This window comes from Columba livia, chromosome 2, assembly GCF_036013475.1.
Source record: "Columba livia isolate bColLiv1 breed racing homer chromosome 2, bColLiv1.pat.W.v2, whole genome shotgun sequence".
Taxonomy (NCBI): domain Eukaryota; kingdom Metazoa; phylum Chordata; class Aves; order Columbiformes; family Columbidae; genus Columba; species Columba livia.
The window spans coordinates 16,877,816-16,903,426 of record NC_088603.1 but is presented as its reverse complement, the minus strand read 5'-3'; the positions used below and the strand labels follow the sequence as shown (position 1 = coordinate 16,903,426).

The following is a 25,611-nucleotide window of genomic DNA, read 5'->3' as shown; positions in this document are numbered from 1 at the left end:
TAATTGAAAGAGTAATCCATTATGGTATGTATGGAGAGTAATTTGGGAGAGGTTTGGTGCAGCTTATGGATGGTCCAGATCCTTCACATCTCACTTGCCCATGTAGGTTGACTGTCAGTGCATTACCTGTAATTGTTAAAAATCATCTGTTTGAACTCTGCTAAGCTTTGCCGATGTCATAACTCATTCCAACACCCCGCACTTGTTTCAAGCCTCCATTGTTACTTTTTTGTTTTGAGAACGAGACTTCAGAGACGTTAGAGCGGTGCTTGAAGATGGGTAAATCTGGGTAGCAGAACTGGTTTAAAACTTTGGAGAAAAAGCTGCTGGTGAAGGTGGGGCTCTAGAGCTCATATTGGGACCTCTTGGGGATATGAGCGATTGCACCCTCTGTCACAACAGCACTTGCAGCTGCCCCCCGCCCCTGCTCTCTTACCTTTACAGATGCTAGGATTTGGGGGTAGCATGCCTGTTACTGCTTTGCCTGCAGGAAGGGCACTTCGTCTATTAGTATTTTGGTACCAGAAGCACCTTTTTTGGAAGTGTGATTCAAAGCTCTACTTGTTTTCCTCCTTTATTTGGTATGTATATTTCATTTAAATGGGTAATTTCTTAGAAATGTGGCTTAACTCACAAATGGATTTCACTAGAAAGCCTTTATCAGAACTCTGAAATCAAAGTGTACAGATGTGTCATTTGGTTGCTTAGGTGTGCTGAGAGATGTGCTTACCATTGACAGAGTCCTGTTAATTACAAGACAAAATCTTATAACCCGTATGTCAAAATCCTCCTTTCTGTGATGGCTATTAGTGGCATTTTATTTTATAAAAGCAAAGGCGATTAAAAATTGTGCCTGTGTCTGTTATTGTTGCTATGATGGTTGTCTTTGTCTAGTTTTAACTATCATATTCTGAGTAGCTCTTAACTGGGATTGTAACATCAATGGTTATGTGCAGAGGAAATATAAGAGGCAGTCTTTCAGTGCTATTTCTTTTGAGTAACAGTCTTCAAGATGCAGTGGGTCGAAACATTCCATTACTAACTCTGTTTGGTGCCTAGCATAATTAGGAGTTGTGTGGTTATGATATAAAGTAGTAGCCAGTTTGTTATCACTCTTTAATCATGGCTTGTCTTGAACAAGGCAGATGGTACCACTGATACTGTGCTTCTGAGACTTGAAAACTGGGAAGATCACTTGAATTAAGGTGATGCAATTTTTGTGCAAGATCATGTACAAAATTGTGTTGTCTTCAGATGGCAATTGTGAAACAAGCCAGTGCTCCTTGCAACACCCTACCAGTCATTGCATAAGCAGCAGCAAATAAGGATGATCCCTCTGTTTAGGTGTAAGCAGTGGGATGTATTGTCTTCAGGCGCCAACTTAATTTGCACCCGTGTGCAACACTAGTGTAAAAAAAAAAGCTGTAAAATAGCCTATGTTTATTCAGACCCTCCTTTCTTTCGCTAATGTGGATAGCTAACTCCTGCATAGTCAGTGTCCCTGTTAAGAATTTACATATGGCTGTCTTCCTAACTCCAGCTGGAAAATACTGTCACAAGATAAGGTTTTTTTATATGTTAGGTGGCAACCTGTTGGTCTGAATAACTCATTGCTGGAAACGGTGGTGGCAACCGTTTGGAAAGTTTTATGACCCTAATTCAGGCCTGTTTTAAAAGGTAACTTCTAATACAGAATCTTGTACAGTTTAGTCCAGTTGGAGGGCCAGCTGTCTATATTGGAAATCAGACTGTGGCCTTGTAAGATGAAAGCCGTATTTTTGCAAATATGAACTGTCTTGTGTCTGCTCGAGGTGCCTTGTCTGAGGGAAAGAGCAGCTGTATGGCGTTCGCCAGACCTGCACTTGGCTGTTGCTGCCATTGTGTTGTGTGTAAACACGTACCATTATTTTGGATCACATAGCAGCCTGTTCAAAAGGGTCTCACATTCCCCAGCTGTTCCGCAACTTTTCCATCTCTGAGCTTGCCAGCTGCTTAATGCAGGCAACTGTAGCTGCATTTGTTTCTCTGGTGTTAAGTATTAGTGGAGATAAAATTGGCTTGTTAAATGCTGGGTGTTGCGAGCCCCTCTCCTGCTTCTAATGGACTTCAAAGAAATGTAGACTGTTCTTACTGTATCAGTGTTGTCAGAAGTTTTCTTGGCCACTAGTTGGACAGATTGCATCAAAATCTTATTTTCTTAGGTTCAGCACAAATAGGAAATATAATTATGTTTATATATATATGTACATCTACAGCCTGTCGTAGTAACATCCAAAATAACCGGGGTATGAAAAGGTGCTCCTTAAAGCCATGTCAACAGGTCATCTGTTTCTCCACTTATCTGAACAATGCTCAGTTTAACAAGACATCTTGTCAGCTAAGGCTTTCATTTACCAGTTCTTGAAACAAGTTTTTTTCAGTGGCCACACTGTTCAGATCTGATGGTGGGGAAAGAACAGGGGCTCTGAAGTGCGTTGTATCTTCAGTGTGTGCTCAGACCAGGTAAGGGACCATAAGCTGAGCCCTGCCTTCTGGATTTTTCCATCCAGCCTGCTGCCCCTGCTATGAAAATGATAGGAGATGCCTGGAAAATGTTTTTTGTGGCTGAACTTGTCTTTTTCTGCAGCAGTGAATCTGTAACTATCTCCCTGGAGATACTGAAGTATGGTGAACTTCAATTAGAGTTTTGAACAGAGTAAATTCAAGCACGTTTGGAAAAGGGAGACACTTGTGTTGAAGACTGAAGTCACTGTTTTAAACACTTAATCTGTTCTACAATGTCAGGTTGAAACTTTGAGTGAGAAGGAACATGTATTTGATTGCTGCAAGGGATGGTTAGAGATAGTGACAAAGCTAAGTTTCCAGAGGTTTGAGCTGGTTTCATTCCATGCTCCTGTACAAGGGGATAAATCAAATTTTTGCTTGAACACATATTTAATGCAGTTCACAGTTGAAGAATGTATATTTGAATTTTACTGGCTGTGTGAATCATTTCATGGTAAAGGAGACTGGAAAGGAATGATTTGTGCGTTCTTGCTGTTGATAGCAGAAAAGGCTACTTCTGCTCCAGGCTCCAAGTTACCCATTGTAACTGATCTGAAAACCCTGTTATTCAGAGAGGAAATTTTCAGGTGACTGTAGATATATTTGTTTTCCCCCCCCCACCTTTTTTTTTTTTGGTAAGGCCTACTCCGTCCTAGCTGGTTGTAGCTTTTCTATTCCTGTTAAACATCAATGCTACCTAAATTATGCTAATAAGATGACTCTGGCTTAGTAATATGCATTGCTCTGTAGAAACAGAACATAAACATAAGAAGTTTCTTGATTTAGGGTAGTATATTTCAGGATCTGTTTTTCATATGTCTAAATAGCTGAGAATTTGAACTTTTCCATTCTAGTTTTAGTGTCTTAAAAGAAGTTGAAACACTGATTGTCTTTGGCTAGACGCTTGCTCTTGTCTTCTGGAAAATTAATTCTTTAGGACTCATTGTTGGAGTACTAAATCAGTATTTGTCTGAAATCATAGCAGAAATACAGGTTTATAGTTTGCAATTATCATATTAGATAAATAGTTATGTTAGCTGAGCACAGTCATGGGTATTAGCTGAAATGTGTAGTTATTACAGAAAACGTGGAAATGAATGTTTATTCTGGATTTAATAACTACATGTATGAACAGTTCTTCACATGTAACAAGGGTTCTCATCCAGAACACCAGACTGTCCAGGCTTCAAAAACAGAGGAAGACAACTGAGTGTGATACTGAGGGCAGGGAAGGATGGGTGAGGAGTGGAGCAAAAACATCTGTCACAGAAAAACATCTGTCACAGGGAAGGTTAGGGAACTAGGGAACTTTTTTTTTTTGAATGCTGCTGATTAATTCATAAAGCCCTTTGGACTGAGTCTAGGGAATGGACATAGAAGAGATTGGGAGGAGTGGAATTTGAGAAGTATGAAAGTTAGGAGGTATTGGTTTGTCATTGGTTGAGCAGAGGAGGAAGACAGTAACTGATTAATAAGACGTGTTCAGTTATCAAAGGCTTTAGAAGAAAAAAATGCTTCTACTGGAAGGTGGTGGGAATCATAAAATCATAAAATAGTTTGGGTTGCAAGGGACCTTTAAAGCTCCTTAAAAAGTAAAATGATAAGACTTTAAATGGCAGTAAATTGTTAAAGATGTTTAAAAGCAATGGGGGAAAAAGAAGGGGTTACCCCCTCACTCACATCCAAAACCTGTTCCTAACTAAGTTGGTGGAAGTTCTGTAGAGACATAGAAATCGTGCATTGAAGGAAGCTTTTTGTTAGAGGTTTTTTGTTTGTTGTGTTTGGTTTTTTTCTTTCTTTCTTTTAAATGAAAGTTTCTGTCAATGTTGTTAACTTGGCTTAAATTTGCTACATCCCCTACAGGGGAAAATATTTATTTTAAAGTTTCCTGTAAACTTAAATTGGCTTCCCAGGCAATTTAAAGACATGTCTGTCTATGTAATGCCTTCCAACTCCAGGAAAGCTGACAACTCTTAAGTCTTGGCGGAAGAGGAGACTTTGTGGATTGCACAGGAGAGCAGCATTTCCAGCAGCAGGAAAATTGCTGTTCCAGAAATATAACTTGAATTAATCCCTTCAACCTTTGTTTCCTTTTGCTGTTGTTAATGATTTCATTTGCACAGCTGGTGGTAAGTGCTGCTTTGCCTGCCTCACCTCCATGACTCTTCTACTGCTCTCTGAAGCTAAAAATTACAGTGTGTGTTAAGTTGAAAACAGAAGTAGAGCTGCTTCCCCAAGCCACAGGTTGATATATGATAAGAGTTGTCATCTCTCGCTTTGGCAATTTAAATTGTTTCTTTCCAGGTTGGTCACTGCAGCTCTTACCATGGGTTGCCTTGCATGCTGGTGAGCTTGGGTGCCTGTTACCTCACAGGTTGTGCAGATCATGACTCTGCCCTGTATACAGCTGATCAGCCATGTGTAGGGCACCACAGAGCCTACTTACACACAGTCAATTCTGTCACTGGAAAAATGCAAGGGTTTGCTTACTTAAGCAAAAGTTACGAAAATGAACAAAATTACAAAAAGAAAACACAGTATATTTATCAAGGTAATAGCTATCAGTAAGGATCTGGCTTAGTGAGGCTGCTGTTGTTAGGGTTGCCTGTTACAGTTAACTTGTGTTCTGGATGCTTTGCCTTGTTTGTGTGCTGTGCATGAGGCTGCACTCTCATCTGTAATCAGCTCTTAGGTGTTATCTGCTAAAAGGTAGTTGTTTCTTCTTCTGCCTTACTCCACAAAGAACTGCTTAGCTTATGTATTCCTCGTTGGATCATACTGTTGGTTTTCAGCTTGAATTACTTTAGTTGCAGTATTCTGTCATTTGTGGTTTAAAGCATATACTGTGACAAATATTACTTCAAAGGAGTTTGTACAAAACTTGACCCTTGCAAAGCTTAGAGAATAAAGACTCCCCAGAACTCTGTAAATACCATGACCGTGGGATTGCACCAACCCTCTCCTGGATGCTCTTCCCAGTGCCCTGCCCTCTTCCTTCCTGTAATATTGTTGAGTACCAATAGTTGACAGAGAAAGGATTTGTTTTTTCTTAAATACACTTGTTTGTCTTGTTTTCATAATATTTGTTGCATGCTTGACTTTACAGCTTGCATGCAAATGCCTATTTTTGTATTTGTGGGTTGGCAACAAAGTTGTTCTGGCTTCCTACTGCAAGCAAAAGCCTGGTGTATGGAAATAAGTTGTTTATATGGATTCCTGGTATGGAATGCAAGTTTAATTCTTCTAGCTTGAAATTAAATTAAATTGAATAAAATTAACTTTGAATTTAAGTGGCATTGAACCCAGCTAAACAACTTCCTAGGACTTACCTTAATAAAAGCCAACTATAGCATAATTAACTGCTGATAGGTATGCATTTCAGGTTTTAAAACTTGTGGTTTAAGAAAGAAATGCTCAGCTAATACTTCTGTAATAAACTTCGTGTCTGAAATGCACGGTGTTGTGTACCCTGCTGGGATATTACAGCCAGAGACAACTTGAGGGGATTTGTGTGGGCAGGGAGATGGCAGATGAAACATTCCAGGTGAGATATAAATTTCCATTCCCTGGTTTGGGAACCTAATCTGCCTTCCAGTAGGGAGCTGCAAAAAAGAAGTTACCAGTGTTTTTGTTTAATCTGACTTGGTATTAGTGTTTTCACCTAGTAGGGTTTTCAAAGAAATCTTTAAAGCAGTATTTGGTTGGATGTGCTCTTTCTGGGCTCCCAGGAGGTGCCTGCCAGTAATGAGCTGCTGAAATCAAAAGCAAAACCCCAAGAGGCCCGTATATATGTATGAAGTAAGGAAGTGGAGGGCCAGAATGGTTTTGTGCTGAGCTTCAGCCTGGTCAGAAGTTCTTTGCAAATGCAACGAAGAGAGGGAACACTTTACTGGTTTTGAGAGTTATGATTACTTGTGAAATTCCTAGAGTAACACATAGATATATTTTCATTATGCAATAGTAGACAGTATCCTTCCAATAAAAAAAATGCTATTTTATTAGATCTTTCTTATGCAAAGGCTGACATGGGGACTTATATAATCAGGCCAGTCACTGCTGAAACAAAGCAAGCAAATTTGGTGTTACAGAGGTTACTTTCTTAAGGAAGTCCTGAAAAAAACTTTTTCCATGAACAAGTTCATGTGAATTGACATTCTTTCTTGCACAGGAAACCACAAATTCTTATTGTGGAAAACTTCTCTTATAAAACGGTCATTAGTTTTGTGTATTAAAATTGTTTAGAATGTTCTAGTGCTTTTTTTTTTTTTTTGTGTGTATATGGCCTCTAAAGATCTACTGTAAGAAACACTATTATTTTGATAAATAGAAGATCACTTGCTCAAATGTTTTGTGACACTTTTATTCAAAGCGTGTGCTACTGGGGCTTGGATGCTTGTCAAATACCTACAAGCCTGAGACCATCTTTATTCCTCAATTATTTTTACGCCCTCAAGTCTCTAAGTATAACAGTTGTTGCAACAGAACATGATCCCTCTGTTGAATACAGCCATGTTTTTGAGTTGCTTTGTTAGGGTTTCTGAAACTGGTGTACTTGAGATTGCCTGTGGTGGTTGGTTTGCTCCTAGATCAGCACCAATATGTGTGCATACACACATACAGGCATGTATGTGCTTCTGCACACTCCTGGACAATACTTGGCAAACACTTGTGTGCGATGTGAACGTGACTTGCATACAACTAGTGTGTGATGTGTGCACCGCAGGTTGGGAGTGACAGGTTCAAGTGACTTGAAAAATTACGTGTATCCCTTCACTGAGATTATACTGAACATCCCTCTTTTTCTTTATGCTGGTCTCTTTCTTTACGACTTGGTGTTCTCAATCTCTTGTTGCTTTGTTTGTTTGTGTTTTTTTTTTTTTTTTTTCATTTAATCCCTGTTCTGGATTTCAAATGATCAGTTTTTCAGACTTCACATAAGGTAAATCTCTCTTTCTTCACTGAGAACTGCATCCTTAATTTGTTCCTTTCAAATACACAATCAAGAGTAGAACTCAAATTACACAGCACATTCTTCTTGTTTTTCTTTTTCATGAAAGAACAATGAGTAGAGATGTAGCAAATTACCTAAGATAGCAGTGGTAAAAGTGATTTTATTTTTCTTTGCAGAGCAGGCTACTTGTTTGAAACAGATTTATCACATGAACTTCATTAATGTTTTATACTTTCCAATATTTTGGAGTGTTAGCTGGGCTCTCAAGTACTGGAACGTACTGCTGCTATTTAAGGCAGGACATCTGTCATGGTGTGTCTAGAGTCTGATTTCCCCAAGCCTGAACAATTCTTGCCTTTATACTCTACCTATGTAGCTGTTGCTCTTTCTACAACCTAAAAATACTGCAAATAAATAAAGCTACAGAGAGGTTAAATGACTCTCTGAAAGTCTGTGATTTCTGAGAGCAAGAACTTGCCAGTAGCTATGTCTTCTGTTGTCTGGACAATGCTTTGGCAGAATTTTAAGACTTCGCTAAACTATGCCAAATTAACTTTCCTTTCTGGTCAGGCATAACTTTCTGTGCTGGAAGGGTGTGCACAAAAGAAATTTGTGCTTCTCACAAATGGTGTTACACTGTCTCATGCTGCCCACACCAAGGCTTGTGGGATCCAGCCCTAGCAGCATCCTGCCAATGTGCTACCCACGGCTTGTCCCTTCCTTCTGGAAATCATGGCTTGTGTACCGACTCCCTTGGGCTTTGTGACTTTTCCCTTGTGGTAGTCTCAGTGTTGGCTGCCCTCTCTAGTCGTGGTTTATGTCCAAACAGCCATTCATTTTGCACGCTTTTATTGTAAATTATATTTACAATAGTATTACAGTGTTATTGAATGTTCCCTGCACAGGATAGTGACGTTACCCTGTTGAGCCTCAGAACTCATTTCTAGAAGGTGTAGACTTTGCAGAGTAATGCAGCGAAATTATTTCCTTTCTCTCATTGAAACCCTTCTCTGAAAACTTTGTTTTAGAGGCAATTATAATAAGTTTTGAAACCTTTCGGGCACTCTTTATGTGTGTGTGGCTTTGTGGTTTACCATTTTGGGGATGAAGTTTTGAGTCTAACAGCTCCCTGCTCCTCCCATTTCCCTCTTTCCTTCCTGCTCCCAGCTGTAAACATGTGCTGATTATTCTGGGGTGGCTCTCATCCACTTCTTCAACTTTGCAAGCTGCCATATCTTGGGTTTTGGTTGCAGCGTCAGCACATCAATGTTCTGCTGTGCTGGGAAACCAAGGAAGCTCTCAGACCTCCAGTGCATGTGGGAGCTGGTGCGGTGGGGTCAGCCCAGTGGGGATGGAGTGGGAGTACTGGTGGCACAAGGCCCCTTGATCAGCTCCTGACTTCTGAGCCTTGGCCTTCATGCTGGTGGAGCAAGGTGGGTCAGAATCAGACTGGACAAAAAAAATGTGCTCTTCACAGTTCACTTCTGTATGTATGTATGAACATGGGTTTTCTCATCACACCTTTCAGCTGTGATTTGACAAATTAAAAGCATTGAAATTGAATTCTGCGGTAGTGTTCATCTGAAGCTTAAAATGCTGGAATTGGAAGCTTTTATTTTTTTCTTTTGTGGTTGTGGCTTCTTTTCCACACTACGTTTTAAAAAGTTCTTTGTTTAAAGAAAACTTTATGCTTTTCAGGGAAGATCACAGCTGGGAAAGGCCAGAAACTATTGCATTTGTATAATGTTGTTTGGCTCTATTGGATTTTGACTGTGTATGATTGTTAGTAATCTAAAACTGCAGATCCTTTACTAGTTCATCAGATTGTAAAGATGCTATGAGAGCATCCGGCATCTTTTAAAGACAGCGTGAGCTGCTGTATTTTGGAGTTACAATAGCCATGGTAACAGCATGTCTTTCTGTACTGGGGATTAAATTAAAGACAATGGAGAAGAAATGCTTGGGAGGAAGGAGATTTGAAATGACTGTACTTGGGTCAATACAAACAACATAGGAAGTTTTGAAGATTTGTTCAAACTCTGTCTGAGTACTTAAAAGTTTACTAGAGAGTAATAAGTGCTATTGAACCTGATGGCTTTGGCTTGTGATCATCAGTGAAGGCCTGCTTTTTCACCTAGTTTTGCAATTGGGGATTTGCTTTGGCACAAAGGATGCAAGTGTCTTGTTTGAGTTAGCAGAATACAAGTGTCTGGCTGGAAATGTTCCCAGCAATGATCTGATTCCTAGCCTTTTCTGTAACTGCTCAGTAGTGCCACCAATGCATATTTGGCAACAAAAGAGTTATGACAACCTGCATAAACTCCAGGATTTTTGAATGTCCCAAAACCACTGGAATATAGCTTAAAAGCTGGTCCTTTATAAACATTGGCTTGAAACAAAGTAATTTGATTTGACAAGACAGCTTTGTGGATTGTGGGTTCCAAGTGTGCTGGCTTCCCGGGAACCACCAGCTTTGTTTAACAAAACTATTGTTCCTGCCTGCTGACTTTGTGGCACTGGTGGGTGCAGCTTGGTAAGTTTACTGCCAGTGACTGGCCCTACACACCTACCTCACAGTACAGGAGTCTTGTCTCCTAAGACATCAATCTCCCGACCAAGATCTCCAGGTTAGTGCGAAGGACACCTGAGCTGGCTCTACTGGCTGCTGCAAGTGTTGAATTGCCCTAGTGCTGTACTATCAGTATGTTCTCCAGGATAAGTCATATATACAGTTTTGACTGAAGTAAAACCAGCTTTATCTTCTCTCACATCTTAACAAAACTTTTGCTCATTATAGAGGAAATTGAAGTATTTAAATTAAACCAAAAAACCCCTACCAAACAAAACTGTTTGATTTCTCACTTAGTTCTGGCAGTAGATGCACATCCACCGTGCAAAAGGGAGACTAATGGTTGTGTTAAGCTCTAGACATGGGAGCGTGTTCTGCATTACAGGTGGATGAAATAAATTTCAGACTCGTCTGGCAATAAGCAGAGTGCGACTGCTTGACTGCCTTGAATTTTACTTGTATAAACAAACCTCAGTCACAGGTTTCATTTGGAGGAGTGTTCCAAAAAGATTCTCATTAATTTTTTTACCTTATGGTTTGGTGATCTTGTTGCCTGAAATATTATGTAATTGAGATCTGAGATTTAGACTCAAAGTTAAGGCAGTATCTCCATAGCAAAATCCTTGTTGTTCAGAGGTGGTCCAGTGTTAATTGTTAACAGAGGTGCTCTCACTGCCCAGCTAAGCTGCAAGGTTTGTTGGCTGAGCACTGCTTATGGCTCTCTAGTTGTTCAAGTGCTATTTCTGATGTCTTGCAGCACCAACGTATTTAACTTAATAGATGTGGCATGGAGGACCCTTATCCTGAAATGTGGTGCTAGAACTTAGTTAGGACTGTTTGGATTATGCTCTCAAATATTCCTTTATATTTTCTCCAGATTTAATTACAGTATCTATTTGATTCATTCTGTTTAAATGATGTGCTCTGTAGTGAGTGCAGTTGTTTAGAACAAGCATGTATTTGTTTGTGCACCTGATTCACAAGAATCACTCTTATGTTCTGTTTGTCTTAGGCACTTGCTTAATTTTGTTTACTGCCTCATTTCTGTTTCTTGTGTGGCACTATCCATTTCCAAAACCTTGGGGAGGGGTTTTCAACTGCTGCTCTTGCCCTCATGCATAAGTAAGTCTTCAGTCTTGTTCTATAAATGCTCGGTGAAGAGGGCTATCTCAGTTGTTGAGGAAGCTGAGATGCTTTGAGACATTGCAGATCAGATAATGATTGTATTAAGAGTTGTTCTGTTCTCCAGTGTAACATAATGTTGTCACTAGCAGATGAAGCATTTTTTTAAATTTGCATAGGTGAACAGAAGTGCAATATGTTGCATGAATTCAGTATGTCCCTAACTTTGTTTAGTTAGAAAAATATATTTTTTAAACTTCAGGAATTGTTACATTTATTGAATTTTAATTAAGTTTATTTCATTAATGAGGATGATGTTTTCAGTCACGTCATCACAAGATGCTTAAGCCCAGGAGATAAATCTAAACCCAGGAAACGTGTCTTGAATCCATTTTTAAGAGAGGATCTGAGTAGGCTAGTACATGACCTACCCACTAATGACCATGCAGCATCAGTCATGTCCTTCTGCCTTGTCTGAGAGAGCTAAATGTTTAATATTCCTTCCATTTCTGAATCTGGCCTTTCTGGAGGCTGTGATTAATTGTGACTGTTATCTTTGGTAGGATATTCAACTGTTTCTGTTTTGGATTTTATGGTCTGTTTTTGTCATTAGTCTGTTCTTGAGTGTTTGGGGGGATTTCTCTGTTTTGTTTGGCTGTGCACTCCTCCCTGACTTGCTATGAAGACTTTATTGCTAGACACTCAGGCCATGTCCAGTTGATCCACATAGTCCCAACAGCCAAGGTATCCTGCATTCTGTTGGAGCTGGATGATGTGCTTGTGCTGTTTGGGATGATGTATAATAATCTGGGCGGGAGAGGTGACTGTGGAAAAACAAAGAGGAAAATAGGATTCTGAATTCGGTGACCTCTTGCTAGCTTTAGAGGAAGAGCTGCTGGAACGTAGGTATACTTTTAAGGGACTGGTTTTCTATTATGGGTCTCTCAAGAGCTGCACAGCTTTAATTCACATTTTAAACTTTTTGGATTACTCTGCTGTTTCTGATTTTATCCAGATACTCAAAGCAATCTTGCCACTGCCGTGCAGACCCGCTGAATGATGATGTTTCAGTGCAGAGTTGTAGTAATCGCCAGTCAGGCTTGGGCAGAAAATGGCCAATATATCACTGCTACCTCTGCCAAACCCAAATTTGATTCCTTCTTTGTAGAGATGTAAAAGGAACATGTGCTCCTGTGCAATGCAGATCTTACAGTATAGCTGAATGTAACTGAAGATTAGATTTACATGCCAGAAGTGCCTGATGGATTGCATGGAGACCAATTAAATGGAGACTTGGTCAATTGTACTGCTGAAGACTTTGAAATCAACCCTAATTGTCCAATTCAAGTGAGAATGCTTTTTTTCAGCAAAGACTTGAAACATAGTTTGTCCTTCCGTCACTCTCCCACTTTTTATTTGAATAGGACATTCCTGGACTTGCCACTTCACCTTGGCTGGCCAAGGACTTGGAGTTGCTGACCACTCTAGCACTTCCACCTTTGCCTGACCTCCACCAAATCTTCTCCATTAGCCGTATTTGCAGTATCTTTCTTTTATGGCCAAAAGAAATCATGCATGTCTTATTTGTATTACATTTTTTTGGTTTGTGGACCACTCAGTGATCTTGCTAGAGTGCAGCAGTGGTATGAGTTTGGAAGGAGGGCATGAGTTATGTGAATGATATTGTCTCAAGAAATTTTGTCTGTACAGGTAAAGGCTCAATGAGTGTCAAAAAAAAAAAAAAGCCCTTGGAGACTAATTTGAAAAACTTGATGTTAAAAATTGGACAATTATTAAATGTAGAATCTCTTTTTTTTTAATAAATTCCTGAAGTGTAAAAATGGACACCTGTCTATGTTATCCACTTTGTTAGTGCTGGCAAGTTCGAAACTGCAAGTGTTGCTTGTGATAAGCTGGAATTCCAGTGGTCACTCTGGTATCCCTTGATACCTGCTGCTTTCCATGCTTGATGCAGTAAGTCTGTTCCTCTTCGGTCCTGTGGTAAACATTTGTGAGAACTGCTGCTTCTCAGCATATAAGAAGCTCAACATCTTTAAAGCGGCAAATATGTTGTGCTACTAATGGCTTCGGACTAAGTAAGTTAAGAGGAAACTGAGCAGTTCCACACTTAAAATGTGCTCAAGGTCCTGTTTGTAAACCCACTTAGAGATGAATGATGCATCTAATTTTCAGTATTTCTCCTATATTTAAGTGTTGAGGGAGACAGTAAAGTGTCAAAATTGATGAAAGCAAGTGAAAGCTGATTTGTTTTGGAGAAAAGGAATGCACCCTGATTTGAAAGAATGATTCTTCAGACCTTAATGCTTGATATTAACACTGACACCTCATGTACTTTGAATGCTATAGGCTTAAGTTACAATAAGGAGGTAACACGGCTGCAAAATGAGTCGGAGAAGTGAGAGAAACTAGGCAAATCAAATAAAGGTTACCTTGTGGTGATGAAGTGTTGAATGTACAGGGTTTTTTGAAGAGGTGGTTAAGAACTATAATCTGCAGCATAATTGCTTGTGTCTTCTGAAGGAGAAAACTGCCATTTTTGTGAAATCAGAACATTAGAATGTCTCTGAGCCTGAAGGAATGTTTCAAAAAAATTCATTTTGAGAACTTGGAAGACAATCTATTGAGCGTATGTGGAAATCTGCTCTATAGTACTTACTAGGTTGACAGAAGTCATTGGTTTACATGCTGGTAAAATAGCTCTTTCATAAGTGTTGCTGCTTAATGAGACTAAGAACATTATAATTTGGTTTTGCAGCCCTTTGAGAAGATGTCCCAAGTAATTGATGTCCCGGCCAAAGGAACTAAGGGAGACACTGTAATGGAACCATTTCCCATGCAACATTTTAGTTGTATAGGAGCATATTAAATAATGAAATCTTTAGATCTAGGATCACATTTTATTTTAGCTAGGATTGGCATTTATTTAATCACAGGTGTGCTCTATTTCTAGGGGTTTATGAGAAAATTTTCGAAGTTGAAAATGTGCTTGCTCAGATACAGCTGAGAATGGCAACTTACTGCAAGTCTCGTTAGACATTGTTGTGTGCCTATGTTAGGATATGAGTTCAAGATGGGACTGCTGTGACTTGAGTCAGTGGCAGCTGGTTTGCAAACATAAAAGGAATCTTCTGTTTGCCAGATGTATCTTAGTCAAAGTTGCTGAAGTTCTTTGAATCTACAGCCAGTGGAACCTGTACACAGGATCCCATGTAGAATTTATACTATTTGTCACTGGGATACCCACACTCATACTGTCTAGAGCATGTGGCAATTGCTGCACCTTTCTTTTTTAAATTGGATTTGGGAGATGAACTAGTTTATGCAGCTAGTACTTGGCTGTTATTTTGTTATATCTAATTGGTATATAAAAGATGAGGAAGGAATTCAAGCTGAAGATTAAGGAGCGAGTGAGTTTAAGAGAGCTCAAGCAGTGTCATTGTGCTCTGAACTCATGACTGAAGCTCTAACTATAGCGCATGTTTCTGGCCACTGTTCCTGTCCCAGGGTGCTCTGTCACAAGAGATTCCCACCCCTGTTGCTTGCACACTTGTACATGTCAGAGGTGACTCTCTCAATAATTAGTACACATTGCAAATCTTCACAATCCCAATTTATGGCAAGCAGAGCTGTGCAAGCGCAGGTTAGAATTCTCTCAGATAACATAAATCCAGAACACTTGGGTCTGCCAGTTCGCTGATACATGAAGTGGGTGTTTTACAGCACGTTCTCTAAACTGCAAGGAAGAGATTGAAAACAATATCACAGACTAGCAGTAGGCTGGGTTTTAATCTGTTTGTATTGTGCTGTTGTTTTTATTTTTCTTTCTCCTGTATGTGTGTGGGTTTTTTGGTTTGTTTTGGTTTTGTTGTGTTGTTTTTGTGTGTGTGGTTTTGTTTTGTTTTATGTTTTTAGCCTGTAGGTAGGGAAATACCCTTACACTTTACATCATCTTTGATTTCATCTAATAGTCACTTCTTGTATTCATTGAGGTTCATACCTTTCCAGATTCAGCGTAGCAAGTTACCTAGCCAAGAGGAATTACCTTTCTGTGATGTGTCTAGCTTTTCAGAACCTTGTTACCAGCCTAAAAAAATCCTCTCACTCTGTCATTTGAAGTGAAACATGGCAGTCTAAAAATCAATTTTAGAAGAAATCGAATTATCCTTTATGCTGTAGCCCTTTGTGTATGTTTCAGAAAATGTACTCTACTTGCTGCTGGCTAACTGGCAAACTGAGCATCTGCCCTAAGCATGTAGGTTATGAATTCGTGTGGAATTGGGGAAAAGCAAGAGGACACATCTCTGTGCAAGGTAGGAGTGAGCTGGTATCTCCATGCTGCATTTCTCAAGTGTCTGGAGTGGGGAGGTCTGCTCTGGCTCAAATGTCTTTCCCAGCTGGGAGGAGAGGAGGAGTGCTGACCCAGCTTGCCAGCAGTGATAAGGCCTCTGGGTGGTGATCACAGTAAACTTTCTGCAAGAATCACATCCCTGCTTTCCCAGGAGTTACGTGAAGCAAGGATGAACTTCTGTCACTTGTTGTGTTGGACGCTTCTGGCCACTAGCAGCTAAATGACATGCTGAGCAATCAAATGGCTTTTCCAGCGTTACTGGTGTTCTGGCTGTTGGTACTTGCTTTTGTTTTCAAAACTGAATTTGTCAGCATAGACAGACCACTGCTCTCTGAAAATGTAAAATGTTATCACAAGTACTTCTGGTGCTGTAATAAACATACATAGCTTCCCTTTACTAGAGCTACATATCATGCTTGCTTTTTCCCCGCCCCTGTTGCTTATCTGATAGCCTGCCAAACAGCATAGATATCTTCTGAACAGAATTATGCAAAAACAGCAAATTGAGTAGTAATGATATTGTTTCCATTAAATTCAGACTATTGTATTCCACATACAATATTCACAGCTGTATTACTGATAACAAGGCTTGGTGCGCTACAATGAAGTATGCCACAAAATTGCTCTGATCTTAGACTTAAACTATAATTTGACATAGTTACCTTAAAACAAAAGAACCTAAGTCCATAAATAAACTGTAAGCAACATAAACATTTTAATAGAAACACTTAGCAAGGAACTATGTGTATCCCACAGGACTAGATAATCTCTACCATAATTATGTAGTCCACTGAGTAAAATTTCCAAAGCTTAGCTCATGAAGAAGACTGGATTGTTTGTGATGTAATTTCATAAAACAAACAAGGAGACTAAAGTCTCCAGAGGCTACTTAAGGTTTTGCAGATGGGTTAATGGCTACCACTTAATTGTTTAAAGTATGTGTGTGGAGAAACATGGCAGTTGTAGAAAGAATGTCTAAGAAATAAACTTATTGTTAGATATGTGCTGAATTTCTTGACCGATATATACTGTGTTTCCAAGAGTTTGCTTTATAATCTTCTGTTTGAAATAAACTTTAAATGTGTGAGGTTTTTGCTACTTATTCTGCTAGATAAAATATGTTTCTAAATATGTTCTGTCTGCTGTATTCTAATTGTGGTAATAAAGTGAATATTTGCTGTGATCTTTCTGGTTCTGCTTTGGTACTATTAACACATACCTGTTCTGATCCCATGTATCCTGTCTAATTCTGCCACCTAAGACAACTGTGCTAATAGAAGAACTAGGAAGAAAACAACGCTTGCAGCAGTCTAGAAGGAAATGCTCCTCAGAACCAGGTGTTAGAGGAGAGATAGCTGAGAAGAGGTGGTAGACTTCTTAACGAATTGTCTTTCCTGGCTTTTGAGGTAGCCAACCCCAAACGGCAGTGAAGGCACAACCACTGCCCTGAAGATTGTTGGAAGCTGTAGCTTCTTTGTGGGTGCTTTGAGAATGGATTGGGCCTTCTCCCTTTCTCGAGAAAGGAGAAATCAGATTCAGCTTTTGGGGATGTCTTATCTAGGGAAGCTCCTGAAGATGATGTCTTGCCTTTTCATTTTTTTATGGCTAAGTGTTGTCTATTTGAGATAAAGCAGCATCTATCTTCCAAGCCAGGATTTTGCACTTTTTCAGATCAATCTGCTGTGTGACGCTCCTCACTCAAATACAGAAGGAATCACAGAAACAGCAGCAAGTGGTGATCTTGTTGAGCATGCAGCCTTGTAGAAGGGAAGGGCCTGTTCCTGTTACCTCCCTTGTACTGGAGCTTCCTGCAAAACAGAGGCTTGTCCAGGAGTATTCTGTCTCTGCGTGGATCCCTCTGTAAGCTTTATTTCACTTTAGTAAGTTTCTAGCTCAGAGCCCCCAGAGAATGTAGAAATTCAGGTGATGGGAGCCACAGACTTGTCCAAAATGGGTATTCTCTGGAAAATACCCCCTTCCTTAGGCACATAATCTAAAATATTGCTCCAGATAGTTCACATTAATCTCAGTGCCTTTTTAAACTTAAGTTATTTTTATCCTCACCAGACTCCTGTGAAATTGGAGAGTTCTCTTCATCTTGAATGCTGGACTGGGAGCTAGATTATGGGGGTTAGCTACTGTGTTCTCACCTACATGTACCAACTTCCCCCTTTGCACCCCGCTGCTTTTTGGACCCCAGACTGAATCGTCAGTGTTTAATGTGTAAGGAAGCAATTTAATTATTTTTATGGTTGCTGGTCTGAAATGAGTCATTGCAGGAGTAAACACATTGTGGAGCAGGGCAGGATGGACTCAGGCAGCCAGGGAGAGGAGTGGGAACCTGGCAGCCAGCAGCTGGCCCCGATTGCTGCGGGGCCACAGACCAACCCTGGTGACTTTTCCAAGGTCACACAAGCTTCTGTCAGCAAGAAATTGAAACCATCTCTCTTGTGTTATAGGGTGCTGACTGCAGGTCTGTCATATGCAATAACTGGTAGGAAGTGGCTTTAGATTTATTCTACTTGAATTAATTGTTTGCTGGCAAATACGGATGTATGAATTAACAGGTGCTTTCTAGTGTATGCCAAAATTCAAATGTACTGAGCTGGTCATAACTGTAGGTCTTCACTTGTAAGCTGGGTGCATTTCATGAGGAATACATAGTTACTTCAGGTAGCTTTCCCTTAGAAATGTGATTTTTGGATAGACAGTGATCTGTCAACTACAGTGTGTTTATGTTTAAGGGCTACTGCCCTTTAGTAATGATAGCTCAGGAATTAGTGTCTGAAACAAATCCTTATGCAGTATTATATGGCCAACTCAGGAAAAAAAAATCAGTCAGTATGCAGTTGCCTGGTAATTTACATAATCTGCAGTGTGACACTTTATCAATGGCCTAATGCAAAATATAGAATGGAGTATTTCATTAATCCTGGACACACAAATTTCTTGACAGATACAGCATTTTGAGCTATGTTACTTATCCTTAAGGTGGTGCTGAATATAAGTATCTGAGGGCAGAACTTAGGTCGTGTATTCTGGCATTGATTTCTGTGCCATATTTTTTGTTTGAATTCATCTGGGAAGGAAGAAAATAGGAAAGTTCCATGAGTGAAGAGTTTAGAGGTCTGTGTTGGTTATGAAGCTGCCTGCTTCACTCCTGTGTTTTCACAGTTTCTTTAGAAAAAGGTATCTAAAAAAAATTCTGGACATGATTATGTGTAACATGTACATTTTCTTTACACCATACACTACAGTTAATTCAATTTGAAGGGCTTTCTCCTAGCTCTGGCAAATTTTGTCAAGTTACCGTTAAACTTAATTTCTGTGTATTTATTTATTTATTTATTTTTCTTGAAACTAAAGAAAGCTTGTTGCAGTTTAAAAAGGAGAAATCTGTCTCCAGCAATCTAATATACTGTGTGATGTTCTTCTAGGAACAAATGCATCATGTGGATTTTTATGTAGGAGGATTTTTAAACTTTTAATGGTTGGGTGTTAGCCACAAAGTTCATGTGACATGACAAATGTGGAACATCTGTGTACTGATGCACATCACTGTTATAAAAGTCATTCCCACCACCACATGCATTCAATTAAATACAAGAATTTAGGAAAAAAAATAGTTGGAAAAACACATTCTGTCAAACACAATGGCAAGGATCTCTTGTGCAAGTTGTCAGAGCTCACTCGCGCCCTTCTTCATGCACCTCTTATTCAGAGTCTGTCTGATGTGCTCTATGTAGTTGCCCCTTTTGGACCGGGAGAGTGGTATTGTGCTTTTCTGGTGGCAGACTATTTTCTAGTAAGAAATTGAAGTTTTGCATAAGAGATTTCTTGATGTAGTTCCTTGTCTGAGTGACGTATGGGCTGTGTGTGACGTAGTATCTGGCTGAGTTGGCATACTTGTTTGGAAATGAAGTGTGGCCGAGTGGCTTTGACCAGGATCTCTCGTTAAAACATGAATCTTACTCATAACTCTGCCTGAAATGACCTTACTTAGCTAGTGATATCGTTGTAAATCCTGAGTGCTACTGTTTGACTCCATGCTGTAACTGGAGGAAGAGTTCTTGGCTATAAAATGACTGTGATGTAGAAAGGAAAAGCAATTCTTATAGGTAAGATTTGACATTTACCATTCTGGACCACTAACAAGGAATCCTGTTTCTTCTAGACTGCTTAACAAATTGCATGAAGGGTACTGTACTTCACTGCAACTTGTATACCTGGTGCTATCACTTCAGTCTGACAAGAGAAGCTGTTAGGTATAGATTGCAGGATATAGGGCATCCAAAAAGCAGACTTTAGAATGTGGGTGACAGCTTATGTGGAAGTGGAATTCATTGTTGGGGTGTCAAGAAGTTCCCTGCTGTGCAGAAGGCAAGTGTGGTTGACACTAATAGTTGTTTTCCTAATGACTTGCATATATTTGAGAAGTGGTCTGAAACTTCAGATGTTTAGGTTTGAACACATCATTAAGTATATAATTTTTTTAAATAATGCAAAGCTATTATTTCAGATATTGTCATTACAGATAAGGATTTATTAAATTCTGTTGCTCACAGCTGTAATCCAGTCTTAAAACTCAGTCCTTACTTTCTAGGTTGTCTTCACAGACTAATCGGGGAGCACAAATGTAAAGGATCTCCTTTAGTTGTTCTGAACTTAGCTTCAAACAGTTATCTCTGAAATGATTTCTGAATACCTCCTTCATACGTTGAAATTATGATGTCTGTTTTCATGCTCTGCTGAACTCTTTTTGAACTTAGTACTTCTGAAGCCTTTAATATCTTGTTGAGAATATTTTAATTTATAAGAGCTTATACTCAAGAGTGCTCATAGAAGCTCTTGTTATAACATAGCCACATCGGCCTGCATTTCAGAGGCTGTGTGTACAGACACTGGAAAGCTTGGATGCTTTGAAAATGTCACTTCACCTGAAAATCTAAGAAATCTAAGAACCCACCTGCCCCGCTGACTGTGGGCCCTGTGTCTTTAGTGAGTGAGGACCCAGGAGGATTTTTATACCACATTTCGAGCAGACCTATTGTCTTGAGTGCTGGCTACAGTAGGTAGAGTCAGCAGCTCTGTCCACATGCCCTGCGAAAGTCTGATAGAGAACCTGGGCTGATCTAACGGTCTGGTACAGGACTTGCTGAAACCCTGTTTCTGTTTGCAATGTTTTTCATTTGAGCTTTGTAAAACTGTAGTTAGGAAACAATTCTGTATGTTCAGAATGTTTAGGCGTTAAATTAAGCTGGTGTTTGAAGCAGTGAAATCCAGCTTTGTTATAGATTACTTTATGTAAACACCACGGTAGCCTCACACCCTTGGAACAATTTAGGTAGCTTGTTTTACCCATTGAGAGTAATCCTATGAGGCCCTTCTCATTTCAGTCTCTTTTATTGCGTGCAAATGTCCTTCAGAGTGATGGGGAAATAATTTGATAACTTTTCTAAGTTTTAGAGAGACTTCTGATGTCTTGAATCTTTATTACACTAGAGGTCAGTGTATGACGGGAGCTTCTGTGAGGTGGTATAGAGTTTCTTGCAGAATCCTATTTCATCAAATTTGAAACCAGATTCTAAGAGAAACTGTAGCCTACTACTGTGGAAAAACCTTCACATTAACATGTCTTATGACTTTCTTGGCTAAAGGGCTTTTTTGAGCTTCCTGCTTTTGATTCTCCTTGCTTAAGGAGTTTTTGGCAAGTATCAATAACAGCACTTTAATGTGGTAAACATGAATATGCACACTTAATTGTTCCAATGTGCACCTCAGATGTTTATTCTGGGTTGCAATAACATAACTTTTAGGTTCAGATACATTTCTACATGCCATGCTATTTATAGGAGTCATCCTTAACTCATGCACTGTATAAACTTAAAAATGGTGTGGTGGGAGAATTGCATATGCACCTGTTGTTCTTAGTGTAGCGCTCAGCTTCCTGGGCCCTGAGCTGAGACCCTTCAGGTGAATGGCTTCACTTTGCGGTGCTGAGGGAGGCCAAGTCAGGCATGATTCTCCTGATACTTGTAGAGATTGTCTCCTCAGCAGGTCTTCGGTTCTTCAGAAGAGTAATTTCTTTAAACATCTGGAATATGCAAAAGCAGAATGTTTCTGAAAAAATTATTGGGCAGGGGGACCGGAACAGTCAAACTACGACAGTGTTATGTGAGGTCAATGTGAGAGAAATGCACTGAGGGAGACTCCTGCTGCCTGGAGCAGACCACATCACAAACGGCCACCTGAATAAGATGGTGGAATGGGAAAAAATAACAGCAGGGTGGATTTGAGATCTTGACTGTATTTTCTAAGAGAACTGGCTACAAACAAAAGTGCCAGTATTCTGTTACTCTTGTGTAGGTTCTCCCGAAAAGCCCGAAAAACAAGAAAAATTGGAACATGGGATGTTAAGAATTTACAGTCTAGCACTAATATAGAGGGTAAGAGCAGGCTTATTGCTGAATTTTGCTGTTCTTAAGTGATTCTGAGTGTTTAAGAGAGACCTGGACCAGTGAAAGTCTTTGTGGCCTTTCTTTTGTTGGAGTGGAAGAGGGAGGGAACACTGTAAGAGCGTAACCAGCAGTCCAAAAATGTCCTTTGCTTTTGGCTGCTGCCCAGTATGTTCTGTTACATGCTTCTGGAGCATCAAGAAGGATGACACCTCAGTTGAGATAGTGTGAAGGAGGTGTTAGACTCTGGTGTAATTGAACTCTCTGTGAGGATTCCTTGTTTCACAGGGAAGTTGTTGCACTCCCATACCTCTTTCCCAGGTTTTTCCAGGCTGCATTTTTTTTTAATTCTCTTTTAAAATTAAAGATGTACCAAAGCTTTGCAGAATGGGGACTTATCAAAACATCTTCAAGTTTTGTGGTGTCAGGCTTCATTGGGTTGGGTTTGAAGAGCCTGAGAAGGGGATGGCTTTGCAGCACTGATGTGATGTAAGTCGCTAAGCAACAAATAAAACATCCTACAATTTTCTTTCCTTTTTCTCTCCTTTTGACATTAGAGGGACAAAACCTTCATTTGTTTCTGTGAAACTCTTTAGAAAGTCTGTTCTCCACTTAAGAACTCCAGATCTATGAGGTTTGTCTTAAAGAAGAGAAGCTGTTGTAGCTGTCCTGTAGCAAACCTAGTGAATAACCTGATGGGTCACTGCAGATTCTTGCAGAGCAGCTGTATTTCTGTCTGCTGTGCACATAGTGATAGGCTTTCCTGGTTCACCTTTCAGGTGTTAAATTAGTCCAAATATTGATGTTATCTTCAGAAGAATCTTTCTCTAGAAAAACTGGGAGTTTGATTATTCTCCTGGATCAAAAATGATGGACATTTGTGGCTAAGCAGAAGCAATTACCCACTAGCCCCTTTTTCTGGTTCATAATATCAAGTATCCAAATAATATGTTGATGTCTATCTTTTCCTTCATGATGTACTGACTGATTCCAGGATTCCTCTGTTGTGTAATAAACTGGAATCCATCAAAAAGGGAAAAGCATTATTTGGAGTGTCTTTTCCTGCTTTTGTTCTAAACTCTCAAAATACGGGAGTTATCAGATATATGGTTCAAGTGCTTGCCAAACACTTCTCAGATGAACTGGAGAGAGAGTGTGGAAAAATTGCAGCCAAGGTCAATCTTTAAAAGGCTGGATCTCAATGGCCAGCTCTCACATTTTGATTTCAGTCTCAAATGTTCCCTGGTAGGTTCTCTCTGTTTCTTAGGACTTGTGTTTGTCTCATTGTGTGTTCTTGCCAAAACTTCTTGTAAGACTTTTGGCACTAACAAGGGTGTGTAGAATATGGTGACACAGGCAAATATATTAAACCAAACAATAAAATCCTAAACAACAACAATAAACCTACAAAAACCAAAACCAAATTAAAACCTCCATCAAAACCAAACCAAACAAAACCCCAACTCTGTCAAGATAGTTCAACTCACACCAGATATTCAAGATTCCTTTAAAATGATAGACTTTGACAGGCTTCAAAGCTTCAGGCCTTCAAAACTGCAGCACCGTGGTCTTTTCTCTCTTGTTCCAACACACAGATGTAGCATTTTCCAAATCAGAAGAAATAATGAAATATGCTAGTGCCAGTGCACACCAGATTAACTGTATGCTGTGCATTATAAACGTCAACTCTTCACAGTTGACTGCAACTATAGCTGAATTTCAAATCCTTGGCTTTTCTGTCTTTTAAAAATGTTAATATGTAAAAAGGAAGAAGGTAGGAATAGTAGGAGTATTCAGGCAACCCTAAGGCATAGCAGCAAGAAGGAATTCGGTAACTGTGGCTATGATTGTGGAAGAAATACAATAGTTTATCTTTCTTTCAACTACCGCTTGCTGACCACCTTTTTTCCCTCAGCTTTCCTGCCAGGCTGAAGTGAATCCCCACTCATTTATCCTTCCAAAGTGCAGGAATGCCCATTTGGGGTGAATGGAAGTTGGAAATGGCAAAACAATAGCGTGTGGTTTACCATATTGTGGGAACTTCAGGCAAGTTTCCTGCTTGAAATACAAAGATAAATGTGGGTAGACCATAAAAACTGGGTTAAAATGTGTGAACAGGTGCATAACATTATGGACTTACCTGCCTTATCTGTTCCCATGGACTCTAAGATAGTCTATGTTTGGAGGTTTGTTTGTCTTCTAAAATCAGATTTTTTCCCAACTTGGGCAAAATTCCGATCTTGTCTGTCTTTCTGTTTTTTCAATGAATTATTTTTGTTTTGACCTCTTCTCTAGATGCTGTTATTAGTGTCTGACATGTTCAGCAGCTGCAGTGGAAGTAGAGCAGTGACCTGACAGGTCTTAACAGTTGTTGCTCTGGTCACTTTGGATATCGTGACTTCATTTTGTGCCTCTCAGTAGCTTAAAAAAGAAGTCTAATAAAGCAGCAGTGAAAGTGAAAGCAGTATATTTTGCACTTAAAAATATACGTAGGTGTGCTGCACCTCATCCCACAAGAGGAAAAATGTTGTTTTAGCTACCAGCTGGTTTACAGGAGGGAGACGATAATCTGTTCAAAATGACAGGCTCTTTCAGGGAGTTCAGGTCTGCATTGCAGATGCAGAACTCTTCACTGCTCTGTGGAAAGAAACAACTCTGTCGGTGGTACAGAATAGAGTAACAGGCCTGGAGTGGTTGATTATTTTATGTTTTTATGAGGTCAGGGCTTTGGTATCCTTGAGGACAATGTGGTGCCGGGATAACTCAGCTAGTTTGAAACAACCTAATTTGGGTTCTGCATCAACATGAATCTCCACATGAGCTAAATCACCCTGTGGGAAAGCAGTTAGTGTTACAGGCAGAGCCAGAGATGTTTTGTATTTGCTAAAGAAAAACATAAAAGCAGTTGTGGTTCAAGGTATGGGGATCAAAAATGAGGCCACGTGGCAGGTGTTGCCCACAGAGCTGGAGTTGCTTGGTAAGTCAAGTGCTCTTCACCACAAGAGCTCTCAGGTCTGTCTCCTGATTGCTGTGGTTCTAGGAAGAGAGCTGACTCTTCCAGTTGCATCCACTGATGTTTAAAATTAAAGATCTTGAGGGTAATAGTCTTTTAGTAGATGCTGCTGTTTTGTTGTTGTCTTCTGTGCTGCTTGACCTTATTGAAAGCTGTATTACAGACTAATTTCTGTGAAGTGGTTAAGTAAAATATGAGTATGAATATGAGGAGAAACTACTTTGAGAGTGCCAGAGCACTGGAACAGGCTGCCCAGAGAGGTTGTGGAGTCTCATCTCTGGAGAAATTCAAGACCCGCCTGGACACATTCCTGTGTGATCTGCTCTTGTGAACCTGCTTTAGCAGGTGGGTTGGTCTAGGTGATCTTCAGAAGTCCCTTCCAACCCCAACTATTCTGTGATTCTTTGAAAAGCTCAGCATTTCTGGAGATGTTGGTAGTTCAAGAATGTGTCTCATGTAAAAGGCTCAGACTGTGGTAACTGCCGCCTTAAGTTCCTCAGGGTTCCTAGCAAACTTGCAAGACCTCTATTTCCCTGTGAGTATAGCTGTAGTGCATCAATAGCTGGACTTTGAAAAGTGCTGTTGCTT

The 25,611-nt window shown here is 39.8% G+C and overlaps 1 protein-coding gene across 14 annotated transcripts in view; it reads left to right on the top strand.

Annotated features, from left to right (window-relative positions):
* Positions 1 to 25,611, top strand: part of SVIL (supervillin) — a 140,012-nt gene that overhangs the window by 3,427 nt on the left and 110,974 nt on the right. The window lies entirely within an intron of this gene.